Source organism: Triticum dicoccoides, chromosome 6A (genome assembly GCF_002162155.2).
Source record: "Triticum dicoccoides isolate Atlit2015 ecotype Zavitan chromosome 6A, WEW_v2.0, whole genome shotgun sequence".
NCBI classification, from domain to species: domain Eukaryota; kingdom Viridiplantae; phylum Streptophyta; class Magnoliopsida; order Poales; family Poaceae; genus Triticum; species Triticum dicoccoides.
This window is the reverse complement of record NC_041390.1, coordinates 180,745,985-180,759,373: the sequence shown is the minus strand read 5'-3', so window position 1 is coordinate 180,759,373 and position 13,389 is coordinate 180,745,985. Positions and strand designations below refer to the sequence as shown.

The following is a 13,389-nucleotide window of genomic DNA, read 5'->3' as shown; positions in this document are numbered from 1 at the left end:
GCCGCCATCATGAGCTCCTCCTCCTCTACAGTCTCCAACCCGTTCGCCGGTCCCGACGTCACCCTCGTCCGCGACCTGAACATCCATGAGCGCGTCCCGGTCAAGCTTGACCACACCACCGCCTCCTACTCCGCGTGGAAGCGGTACTTTTCGCTCGTGTTCCGTGAGTACCTCCTTCACGGCCACGTGGACGGCACCGTGAACTCCGCGCTCATGATCCATGACGAGGAGTGGATGATCCTCGACGCCACCATCATTCGCTGGTTCTACCTCACCATCTTCAGCGACATCTTCCACACCGTGGTGAACGACGAGGACGACGCCCATGCGGTCTGGACCAAGCTCAACGGCCTCTTCACCGACAATCGGCTGCAGCGCAAGGTCCTCCTCTATTGTGAGTTTTACGGGTGCCAGCAACTTGACTCGTCCATCGATGATTTTTGCATGCGTCTCAAGAAGCTCGCCGATGAGCTCCGTGATCTGGGGAGAAGATCGGCGACGAGCTCCTCATCAGCACCCTCTCCGGCGGCCTCAACGAGGACTTCGGGAACGCCGCCTCTAACCTCGCCCTCATCCCGGAGCCCACCTTTGGCAAGGTGGTCGCGTACCTCAAGCTGGAGGAACGCCGGATGCGGGCGGCCAGGACGCGCGCCACCCACACCGCCCTCATTGCCGGCACACGTGGGGGTTCGGCCCCACCACCGTCTCGCCCGACGCCGCCCCCGCAGGCGGCGCCCGCCTTCCCGCCGGGCTTCCCGCCCGCCCCACCTGCCCCCTTTCCGCCGCCCCAGCCGGCGGGCAATGGGGGAGGCCGTCGCGGCAGCCACCGGGGTGGCCGCAAGCAGGGAGGCGGCGGCGGCGGCGGTGCTCAGGGAGGAGCGCCACGCCAGCAGCAGCCGGCTCCTCAGCCGGCGGCCCCGTGGTACGCCGGTCAGAACCCGTGGACCGGCGTCGTCCACGCCTATTCTATGCCGGTTCTACAGGCTCCTACTCCGGGTCTTCTCGGCACTCGGCCTCCGTCACACCAGGCGTATTACGCCGCGCCGCAGCCCTATGCGGCACCCTACGGGCAGCAGCCGCCGCCAGGCGGGCCGCCGCTGCTGCCCCTGACGTCTGCGCCGTCTCTTCCGCCGGCGCCATGGGACCCGGCTCTCCTGGCGGCTCTCCACACCGCCCCTTCCCCGTCCAGCTACACCGGCGGCGGCGATTGGTACATGGACAGTGGCGCCACCGCTCATATGGCGGCGTACCCCGGTAACCTCCATACTGCCCACCCTGTCCACACCTCCAACCGCATCACCGTCGGTGACGGTTCTTCTCTTCCTATCACCCATATTGGACATACATATTTTCCGTCTAACTCCACTTCTATATCCATGTCTAATATTCTTGTTTCTCCTGCTCTTATTAAAAATCTTGTTTCCGTCCGTTCTCTTACACGTGAAAATCCGGTGACCGTTGAATTTGACGACTGTGGTTTTTCTGTTAAGGACGCTCGCACGCGGATGGTGCTCCACCGATGTGACAGCCCCGACGAGCTCTACCCAGTTCACTCCGCCGCCTCCACCACTTCCGCCGCCCCTGTCGCTCTCGCCACCGGAGTGGATCTCTGGCACGCTCGCTTGGGTCATCCTAATCATGCCACCCTTCGCCACATACTTCGGAGTTTTTCTTTCACGTGTAATAAGAACGAGGATCACTCGTGTCATGCATGCCGTCTTGGCAAACATGCTCGTCTTCCGTTTAGGGCTTCCTCCTTTGTTGCATCGTACCCGTTTGAGTTGATTCATAGTGATGTTTGGACATCTCCTGTTGCAAGTAATACGGGCTTTCTTTATTACCTTGTCATCCTTGATGATTTTTCGCATTATGAGTGGACCTTCCCGTTGCGCCGCAAGTCGGACGTTATCTCCACTCTTGTCGGTTTCTACTCTTATGTCCGCACGCAGTTTGGCCGGCCCATTCTTGCGTTGCAGACAGACAACGGGAAGGAATTTGACAACACCGCTGTCCGCGATCTTCTCGCCACACATGGCACGATTTTTCGTCTCACTTGCCCGTACACCTCGCAGCAGAACGGTCGTGCTGAGCGCATCCTTCGCACTCTTAATGACTGCGTTCGGACTCTTCTCTTTCACGCCAATGTGCCTCCGCGCTTTTGGCCTGACGCTCTAGCCACCGCTTCCCTCCTCATAAACATCCATCCATGTCGTATTTTCGGCTGCCTGTGCTACCCTAGCATCGCTGCCACTGCGCCTCATAAGCTCGCACCCCGCTCCATTGCCTGCATCTTTCTCGGCTACCCACCTAACACTAAGGGCTACCGCTGCTACGATCCAGTCTCTCACCGTGTTTTCACCTCCCGACACGTTTACTTTGATGAGATGGTCTTCCCGTTTCAGCAGCAGGCACCCCTCGTCGTCTCGTCACCGCCGGCCACCGGCGGCCCATCGACGACCTCGTCAGGTGGACGAGCACGCCTGGTTCGTGGACCGCCTCCGGGCTTTGGCGGTCCACGGGCCCTACTGCCGGCGCCCTCCACGACCGGCCCTGCCGTTGCGGCCGGCGCCCCGCCTTCACCCGCCGCCTCCGACTCGGGCGCCGCGGGGTCGGGCGCCTCCTCCACCGCCCCGACGCCGGCCGCCTCGCCGGCTGCCTCGACGGCTTCGCCGCCGGCCGCCTCGCCGTCCTCGTCGCCGGCCGCCTCGTCGGCCCCGTCGCCGGCCGCCTCGCCGGCTCTATCTCCGGCCGCGACGCCGGCTGTGACGCCGGCCTCCTCGCCGGTCGCCTCGCCGGCACCGGTGGCCCCGTCCGGCCCTGTCACCCGTGCTCGCGCCGGCATTCACTGCCCGAGCCTCCGCTACTCGCGTGACGAGTACGTCCTCGCCGCCTCCGCCGCGGAGCCGTCACCCATTCCTGCGTCCGCCCGCGCCGCCCTCCGTGATCCTCACTGGCTTGCGGCGATGCAGGAAGAGTTCGACGCTCTCCAACGGTACCGCACCTGGACTCTGGTTCCCCGGCCTCCTCGCGCCAACGTCATCACCGTTAAGTGAGTCTTCCGTCATAAGACCCGCTCAGACGGTTCACTTGAGCGCTACAAGGCTCGCTGGGTGGTCCGCGGTTTCCGCCAGCGCGCTGGAGTTGATTTCACGGAGACGTTCGCCCCGGTTGTCAAACCGGGCATGATCCGCACTGTCCTCCAGCTCGCCGTTTCTCGCGGCTGGCCCGTTCACCAAATGGATGTCTCCAACGCCTTCCTCCACGGCCATCTTGAGGAGCAGGTGTTTTGTGAGCAACCCACCGGTTTCGTCGACGCCTCATTCCCCGGCCATGTGTGCCTGCTATCGCGCTCTCTTTACGGGCTCAAGCAGGCACCCCGCGCCTGGTACCAGCGGATCGCCGGGTTTCTTCAGAACCTGGGCTTCAGCGTCACTCGCTCGGACGCCTCACTGTTTGTCTATCGCCACGGTGACACGACTGCATATTTGCTGCTTTACGTCGACGACATCATCCTGACAGCCTCCTCCGCAGCCGTTCTTCAGCAGATTACTCTCCGGCTGCGTGACGAGTTCGCTATCAAGGACCTGGGTGCTCTCCATTATTTCCTTGGCATTGAGGTCGTTCGGCGTCCGGACGGTTTCTTTCTTCATCAACAGAAGTATGCCCATGAGCTTCTTGAGCGCGCTGGCATGCTCAACTGCCATCCGGTTGCTACTCCTGTTGACACGAAGGCCAAGGTTTCTGCTCTTGCGGGTTCGCCTGCGTCGGATGCTCCGTTCTACCGGTCTATTGTCGGCGCCCTACAGTACTTGACTCTCACCAGACCGGATCTTCAGTATGCTGTCCAGCAGGTGTGTCTCCACATGCACGCCTCTCGTGACTCTCACTGGACTCTCGTGAAGCGGATCCTTCCCTACATCCGCGGCACGATGTCCCTTGGGTTGACACTCACGGCGTCCACTTCTCTGGAGATGGTGGCTTACTCCGATGCAGACTGGGCTGGCTGCCCCGACACTCGTCGGTCCACCTCTGGCTACTGCGTCTACCTCGGTCCTTCCCTCGTCTCGTGGTCGTCCAAGCGACAACCCACGGTTTCGCGCTCTAGCGCGGAGGCTGAGTACCGAGCTGTGGCCAACGCTGTCGCCGAGTGCACCTGGCTTCGACAGTTACTTCAGGAGCTACATCACGATGTCTCCCAGGCTACGGTTGTCTACTGCGACAACGTCTCTGCGGTGTACCTCTCCGCCAACCCCGTTCATCATCGCCGGATGAAACACATCGAGCTGGACATTCACTTTGTGCGCGAGCAGGTGGCTCTTGGACGCATGCGGGTTCTTCATGTGCCGACTGCTCAGCAGTTCGCTGATGTGATGACGAAGGGACTGCCGACTTCCACCTTTGAGGAGTTTCGTTCCAGTCTCTGCGTCACTGGCGCCGCTTCGATTGCAGGGGGTGTTGAGTATATTGTGTACGTGTATATGTGTGTGTAGGGCCCACCTCCTGTTTTCCTTCTATAGGTGAGGTTGTGGCCCACCTCTGTACTTATATATACGTGCCTGGTGCACCGATCAATACATCGCGATTGCACAGCCATAACTTGTCCTTCTACACTACGGCACGGCCGTCTCCATCTCCTACCTCCTCGGCTCCGATCCGGCCGCCGTCGCGGACGCCAACGGCGTTCCCACCGTCTCCCCGCTCGCCGACTTCCGCCTCGTGCTCGCGCCGGTCCCCTGCGGCTGCTCTCCGCGAGGCTACTACCAGCACAACTCCAGCCACACCATCCAGTTCCGCGGCGAGACCTACTTCATCATCGCCAACAACACCTACCAGGGCCTCACCACCTGCCAGGCGCTCCTCGCGCAGAACCCCAGGCACGGCAGCCGCGACCTCGTCGCCGGGAACAACCTCACCGTGCCGATCTGCTGCGCGTGCCCCTCGCCGGCACAGGCCGCCGCCGGGGTCAGGCACCTGCTCACCTACCTCGTCACGTGGGGCGACAGCGTCTCGGCCATCGCGGACCGCTTCCGTATCGACACCCAGGCTGTGCTCCAGGCCAACAACCTCACCGCTAGCGAGATCATATTTCCCTTCACCACTCTGCTCATCCCGCTCAAGAGCGCGCCCACGCCGGACATGCTCGTGTCACGGGCGCCGCCGCCCGCACCGGCGCCACCGCAGGCACAGCAGCCGCGGGCGTCTGGCAGCGAGAAGTGGATTGCCGTCGGGGTCGGTGTTGGTGTCGGCGTTCTTGCGCTGGCGGGCCTTCTTGGCCTGATGTTGTTATGTGTTCGCCGGCGGCGGCCCCGGCCAAGCGTTGGGGAAAGGGGCCGCGGGAGCAAGGTGGTTCTTGACGTGCCCTCGTCGGCGGATTACGACGCTCTTGCCTCCGGCAAGCATACATCGGCAGCTACGATGACCTCCTCATCTTCATCAGCGTTGGTGTCCAGCGACGCGCGCGCGGCGGTGGAGTCCCTGACCGTGTACAAGTACTCGGAACTCGAGAAGGCGACGGCAGGATTCTCGGAGGATCGGAGGGTCAAGAACGCGTCCGTGTACCGCGCGGAGATCAACGGCGACGCGGCGGCCGTGAAGCGGGTGGCCGGCGATGTGAGCGGCGAGGTGGGCATCCTGAAGCGCGTGAACCACTCCAGCCTTGTCCGCCTCTCCGGTTTCTGCGTCCACCACGGCGACACCTACCTCGTCTTCGAGTTAGCCGAGAACGGCGCGCTCAGCGACTGGCTCCACGGCAGCGGCGCCACCCTCGTGTGGAAGCAGCGCGTGCAGGCGGCCTTCGACGTCGCCGACGGCCTCAACTACCTCCATCACTACACCAACCCGCCGTGCGTGCACAAGAACCTCAAGAGCAGCAACGTCCTCCTCGACGACGACCTCCGCGCCAAGGTGTCAAGCTTCGCGCTAGCGCGGTCGGTCCCCATGGGCGCCGACGGTGGCGACGCGCAGCTCACCCGCCACGTCGTGGGCACCCAGGGGTACCTGGCCCCAGAGTACCTGGAGCACGGCCTCATCACACCCAAGCTCGACGTTTTCGCCTTCGGCGTCATCCTCCTCGAGCTGCTGTTCGGGAAAGAGGCGACATTCGACGGCGGCGACAAAAGGGGGGAGACGCTGCTGTGGGAGTCCGCGGAGGGGCTGGTCGCCGACGGCGAGGACGCGCGCGGCAAGGTGCGGGCGTTCATAGACCCGCGGCTGAACGGCGACTACCCGCTGGACCTCGCGGTCACCGTGGCGTCGCTGGCGGTGCGGTGCATGGCGAGGGAGCCCAGAGGGCGGCCCTCCATGGAGGAGGTGTTCGTGACGCTGTCGGCGGTGTACAACTCCACGCTGGATTGGGATCCCTCGGATTGCGGCAACTCTCGCTCTTCGATCGTGGGGAGATAATACTGCAGAGCAAAATCACTTGATGCGTAATCTGTTGGTGTAGCGAGAGTTAAGAACCAAATGTACAGTAGCTTTTCCCCATCCGTGTAACGACTTATAAGTAATGGAACTTTTTTTTGGGTAAATGTCGCCGCTATTATTAACTCAAACAAAGTTTGGAATCTCGTCTGCGATCACGCCCAGAATGCAATCTGGAGGTGACCGAAGCCACACCTTACAAAGTTCTCCTACACCAACTTTTGCTAACTTATGCGCAGCAATATTCGTAGAACACCTTACCCACAAAACACGGAAATCCTCAAAAGTTCGTAGCATGGTCTTGATCTCCTCCACCCAAGATCCAGTCGCTGCCAAGTTCCTCTCCAGGCTATTGATCATTTGCACTAGAGCCTGGCTGTCCAGCTCTAGGTGAATTCTCTGAACATTGATCTCCATAGCCACTAAAAGAGCTCTCTTACATGCTTTTAGCTCGGCAGCCTCGACCTCCACGACATGAGGGAAGAAGTGGCATGCTCCTGCAAGAAAAACAACGTTATAGTCTCGAAGCACCACTCCTCCTTCACTCTTGCCTCCGAACTTTGATGTAGCACCGTCAGTGCTGGCCTTGACCCACCCCTCCTCCGACGCCATCCATCGCTGCACTACGGAGGGTTTGGCTGCCTGGACCGGCTTCTCATGAACCTCCTGCCATTCTCTCATAAAAGAGCAAACCCTCTCTATTATTTCATGTGGTCCATCAATTCTCTTGCCATTCTTTGTCTCATTCCGTGCCAGCCATATGGCATACACTGCATGGATTATCGCCTCCCGCTCATCCACCTGAGCCTTAGCGGTCCATCCAAGCAACCAATTAGCCAGTTCGCTCCGGGAGCCTGTGAAGCTCGGCGGGGCTGCCACCGTGACTCCCTTTTCCGAACGCAACTGGTTTCAAAACTGGACTGAATGTTGGCAAGACCAGAATCTGTGCATGATAGTCTCCTCCCGTCCACAAACGACGCAGAACACTCCTGGTTTAATTCACCAACGCAGCAGCTCCGCGCCTACAGCAAACCCATTCCTTATGACTCTCCACATATGAATCTTGGCTTTATTTGGTGCGCTGGTATCCCAAAGGCCCAGGTACCCTTGATGTTTGTTAACTGAACTTGTTGATTTCGGCTGTCCGGTTTTCAGCTTGTTCATGGTCATTCTCAGATGACAAGCCGAGCGCATCGTGAAGACCCCATTCTTCGTGTAGTTCCATGCAAGACAGTCCTCCATCGCCGACCCACCTATAGCAATCTGCTTAATGTCTAAGGCATCATCCGGCGAAAACATGTCATCAATTATAGTGTTGTCCCATGCGTCGCCAGCAGTCACCAAGAGATCGGCCACCTTAGTTACCCCCTGTACAAAAACAGCTCCGAGTGGCCGCATGCTTCGGCTTCTCGGAATCCAGTTGTCGTAGTGTATATTTATCCTTGTTCCATCACCAACCCGCCAAACAAGGCCCTCTCTCAACAGATCACGCCCATGAAGTATACTCCGAAAAGTGAACGATCCTCCCGAGGGGTAAGTGGCCGACATAATCGTCGTATCCGGGAAATATCTCGCCGTAAGAACCCGAGCACACAATGACATTGGGCACTGTAGAATCCTCCATGCCTGTTTAGCCAAAAGAGCTTGGTTGAAAGCTTCCAGATCCTGGAAACCTAGGCCTCCATCCCGCTTGGCATCACACATCTTCTCCCAAGAGATCCAATGCACCTTCTTATCACCATTTGTTGCCCCCACCAGAATTTTGACGCGATAGAAATCAGGTTCCGACACATTTTCTTTGCGAGGTGGAAACAACTCATAGTATAAGTTGGTGTGTCTTGGAGTACGGATTTGACGAGTACCTCCCTCGCGGCCTTTGATAACCCCTGGCCTTTCAATCCATTGACCTTACCCTTTGAGCACTCCGTTACATATCTGAACGTACCATCCTTTGATCTCCCAACCAGTGTGGGGAGACCCAAGTATCGCTCACCTAGTGCCTCATTATGAACACCAAGAATATTTTGCAATTGTCCTTTCACACCATCCTGAGTGCCCCTGCCAAAGAAAACAGAAGATTTCTGCAGGTTAATACGCTGACCCGAGGCCTCCTCATACCTCCTAAGAATTTTCTTCAACTCCAACATATTATCTGATGATCCCTCAAGGAAAACAATACTGGCGAACAATAAGTGAGTAACATTGGGGTAAGTGAGTAAATGGAACTAAGAACTAGTAGTGTAGCAAAAATCAGCTAAAAGAAACCTACGACAAAAATTATGGCATGGAGGTAGGGCTGGAAAAAAAGCTCGAAGCTCGCGAGCTAAACGAGTAGCTCGTGACTCGGCTCGAATCGACTCGAACTCGAAGAATAACGAGTCGAGCCAAGCTTTAGTTTAAAATCGTATATAGAACGAGTTAAACGAGCTGATCTTACGAGTACTCGTGTAACTCGTTAGGCTCGGGACAAAAGATTAGCCTAGCACCGTACATTCCAAGTGCACAACACAATGCCTAGACATTCAAGGAAATTACAATTGTTTGGTCATGTATATGTTACTAACTTGCTGATCATTGTGGTCATGTACAATTGTTTATGGTCAATGGTCATGTACATGGTACTGACTTGATGGTACGTACTGACAATTGTAAGTTGAACTCCCCTACCATTGTTCGCGAACATTGTAGATGTTTAATATGTACATTTTACATTCCCAAGTAATCAATTTTATTATATTCATAAGTTTTTGTGTTCATATCATTAACAAGTTTAACAAGCTAAACGAGCCAGCTCGCGAGTTATACGAGTCGAGCCAATCTTGGATTCGAGCTCGTTATAGTAACGAGTCGAGTCGAGTTAGCTCGTTAATGAAACGAGCTTTAGCGAGTCGAGCCGAGTTGGCTCGACTCGGCTCGAATTCCAGCCCTACATGGAGGCAATTTTTTATTTTAGGTGTGGCAGTACTATTAAGAGGTAATCTGCATAATTACAAATCAGTTGCTGGATGCTCAGACCATTGCACATGGCTGCTACGAAGCCCATCATGGCTGACTCTTTCGGTTGAATGACAGGCGGCATGTGCAAATTTTCGCAAATGTAGGCGGCCCCATGCTTCCGCTGCATCTACATCCGCGAAAATTTGCACTGGCATTTGTCCACGAATAAGTTTAGTGTTTTGATCCTTTTTGCGAAAGTTAATTCAGATTTGACTCTGGTTTGAATTTTTTTGATATCTGACCCTTTTCCTATGACCGGGGTTGATGGCGGTAGGATCGCACGTCCTGTCGTAAAAAATATAAGTATCACGCATCTACCGTCAGGCACCTCGACGGTAGGGTTACACAGGCTATCACCAGTATTTGATGGTAGGGCTGCACGGCGCCAACGTGGATAAATTGCCTACCGCTAGAGACTTTGGTGGCAGGCTGGTATACAACATAGGATCCTCTTACTGTACCACTAGGGGATACAAAGCTACAATCTTTTTGAATGTTTCCAAATTCCTACTTGTCATTAAGGGGTATAAGGGCATCTCTAACAGACTCCTTAAAAAGACACAAACTATAAAAATCGAGTGACTATATGAGTTTGATCCGTTTTTGGGCTATACCATAGTCTGTATAGTCGCCTGGCCCGTAAATGATTTTACGGTGGCTCGCAAACCGCCCCCGGTATATCTACGGGTTTGCGGTGAGTATACGGGGTGAAACCCTACCCCCGCGCCGCCACAATCCCCCCTCTCCCCTCTCGATTTCTCGCCATCGATGACTCGAATCGGCCACCACACTCCACCATGTGGTGCGGGATGTGAAGCTCGGGCCACCACTCCGGCGGTAGCGACAACCGCGAGCGGCAGCGGTGTGTCAAAGCCGACGGCGGGAGGAAGCGAGCCGCCCGGAAGTACACGAACCGCGGCCTAGAGCCACCGCAGTTGTTAGTGTCAAAACCGGCGGATCTCGGGTAGGGGGTCCCGAACTGTACGTCTAAGGCGGATGGTAACAGGAGGCAGGGGACACGATGTTTACCCAGGTTCAGGCCCTCTTGATGGAGGTAAAACCCTACGTCCTGCTTGATTATTCTTGATGATATGAATATTACAAGAGTTGATCTACCACGAGAGCAGAGAGGCTAAACCCTAGAAGCTAGCCTATGGTATGATTGTATGTTGTCCTACGGAGTAAAACCCTCCGGTTTATATAGACACCGGAGGGGGCTAGGGTTACACAAGATCGGTTACAAAGGAGGAGATATACATATCCGTATTGCCTAGCTTGCCTTCCACGCCAAGTAGAGTCCCATCCGGACACGGGACGAAGTCTTCAATCTTGTATCTTAATAGTCCAACAGTCCGGCCAAAGGATATAGTCCGGCTGTCCGGAGACCCCCTAATCCAGAACTCCCTTAGTAGCCCCTGAACTAGGCTTCAATGACGATGAGTCCGGCGTGCAGTGTTGTCTTCGGCATTATAAGGCGGGTTCCTCCTGCGAATACACCATGGAAGAGTTTGAATACAAGGATAGTGTCCGACCCTGCAAAATAAGTTCCACATACCACCGTAGAGAGAATAATACTTTCACAAATCTAATCTGCTGACACGTTTTGATAGTATGACATCACTTCATGGCCCGGTTATTATTCAAACTGCTTTTTCTCAACCAGCACCGCACATATCGCGAGGCGGTTTTCTTGATACGTCTTGTCAAATCAGAGATCGTGTTCCCCTTATCACGGGATTCTCATCAATACGGACGTGGGTAACCCAACCACGCCATCAATTGCGGCACCTGGGGAATAAGCGGTTTTGCCAGGCAAGTGGGGAGACTCATCGCCTCCTCCGCCCTTATAAAGGGACAAAGATTTACTTTATACACCCACGCCTTCTTCCTTCTCGCTTACCCATTCCCGCACACTCGAGCTCTAGCGCCCAAGCTCGCGTTATTCTTCTCAAACCACTCCAAGCATGTCTGGAGCAGGAGGCAAGTGGATGGTTTCCTCCGTCATGAAGGAGAACATCAAAAAGTTATGGGAGGCCGGATACCTAGCTGCGAATATCGCGCACCGGCTGCCGAATGCGGGGCAGATCGTCCCAACGCCCGAACCCCATGAGAGGGTAGTTTTTCTTACCCATTTCGTCCGCGGACTGGGATTTCCTCTCCACCCGTTTGTCCGCGGGCTCATGTTCTACTACGGGCTGGATTTTCATGATCTGGCCCCCAACTTCATCCTCAACATCTCGGCGTTTATCGTCGTGTGCGAGGCCTTCCTCCACATCAGGCCCTACTTCGGCCTATGGCTGAAAATCTTCAATGGCAAACCGAAGGTGGTGGGTGGCCAGCAAGCAGAATGCGGAGGCGCCATGGTGGGCAAGATGCCTAATGTCACCTGGCTCGAGGGTACCTACGTGGATACCATAAAGGGGTGGCAATCGGGGTGGTTCTACATCAGAGCCACGCGACTCCAACTGGGTGGTGGCCCCCAAATTTCGATCCGGAATCCCCACGCGGCTCACCTCCTGGAAAAAGAAGGGCCTGTCTTGGGGCTCTTCGGTAGAGCTGGCCGGACTCCAGACCTGCATCCAGAACATGATGAACAAGAAAATCAAGCTCGTCAGAGTGGTCCAGGTTATGCTCTTCCGCTGGATCCTTCCGTGCCAATGACGGGCATTTGTTTTGTGGGAGTTCGACTCGGCCCAGCACCAGATGCTGCGAGAGCTCTACGACACGATGCACGAGGACGTCTGGAGGGTGTTGTTCAAGGGCGCCGAGATGCCTCCCTCCCTCACCGAGGACCGCAGACTTAGCGCAAAGCACCGCGCCCATCCGGTAGGCTTTTATATCTCTCAGGGTATTTATGTGCCCTGGTTTGGTTATGTGCTGGAGCTAAGCTTTCATGTCATTAACAGGACTGTATAAAGATAGCGGAGGAGCTTGATTGCCCAGCCCCCCTGCTCGAAGATCCTTCAAACGCTCTTCTAACGAAGATGCTGACTCCGGCACCTTACGAGGTGCCAAAAAAGAAGGCCAAGTAGAAGGCCACGGGGACCCGAAAGGGTCTTCGGTGCAAGGTGGTTCTATTGGACTCATCGTCCGATGAGTCCGACACGCACTCCTCCCACGGAAATGAGGAGGAGGAGAAAAGTTCTCCCCCAAGCCGGGGGAGACAAGAAAAGGAAGGCCGACCCATCCGGGGAGGCCGAAGGGTCAAAAAGGGAAAAACCCTCCCTCCGGACTGTGCCACGACGGCCGCCGACAGCGGCGATGAGTGGCTACCCAGGGACAAGCCCCTGGCGAAGTCGTAAGTGTCCGGACAACATAGTACTTCATGGTATGTTTTATTGTACTGCCTTTGCTCATGTCGAACATGATTATGCAGTCCGGCCTGAGCTCATCTCGCCGTACCCTCATCGAGCGGCTCTTTGGGCTCGTCGGATATGAACAGCGGTTCTCCTCCGATGGCTTCCACCCCTCACCCTACAGACAACGCCGAGGTGGTGTCTCAAAAGGCACCGACCAAAGGGGAGGTGATCCTGGGGGCGCCTCACGGCGACCTCCCGGACCCTGAGTACCAAGGGAGCGAGGCTCCTACGGGCTTCGAGTTTGGGCCCCAGCCGGACACTGCGCTGGAACCTTCGATGGTTCCGGACTCCGGCAGGCGGTCCCCCATTAAGGGGGGCCAACCATCCGTGTCGATGTCCTCTGTCCAACCAGAGGCACCGGACAACTTGCTGGAAGCGCTGTGAAGCGCTTCCATCGATGAAGAACACCGCACTATCATGAGTGCTGTGGTCAAGAAGGTTCAGTCCGCCAAAAATAGACTGATCGAAGCTTGCGCCAGCCTCCTAACAGGCTTTGAGGTAAGCATTCAAAATATAAAAATATTACCGCATAGATAGTAGCCCCTGATGCTCTGTTCGGTGTTCGTGAAGAAAAGCCGAATAGAGTATCAAATGATAACTTAGGAGTCTAATT

General features: G+C 56.3%; 1 pseudogene; it reads left to right on the top strand.

The window, feature by feature from the left end:
- LOC119318977 overlaps positions 1 to 6,474 on the top strand; it is a 7,693-nt pseudogene extending 1,219 nt beyond the window's left edge.
- Positions 6,475 to 13,389: the final 6,915 nt, after the last annotated feature.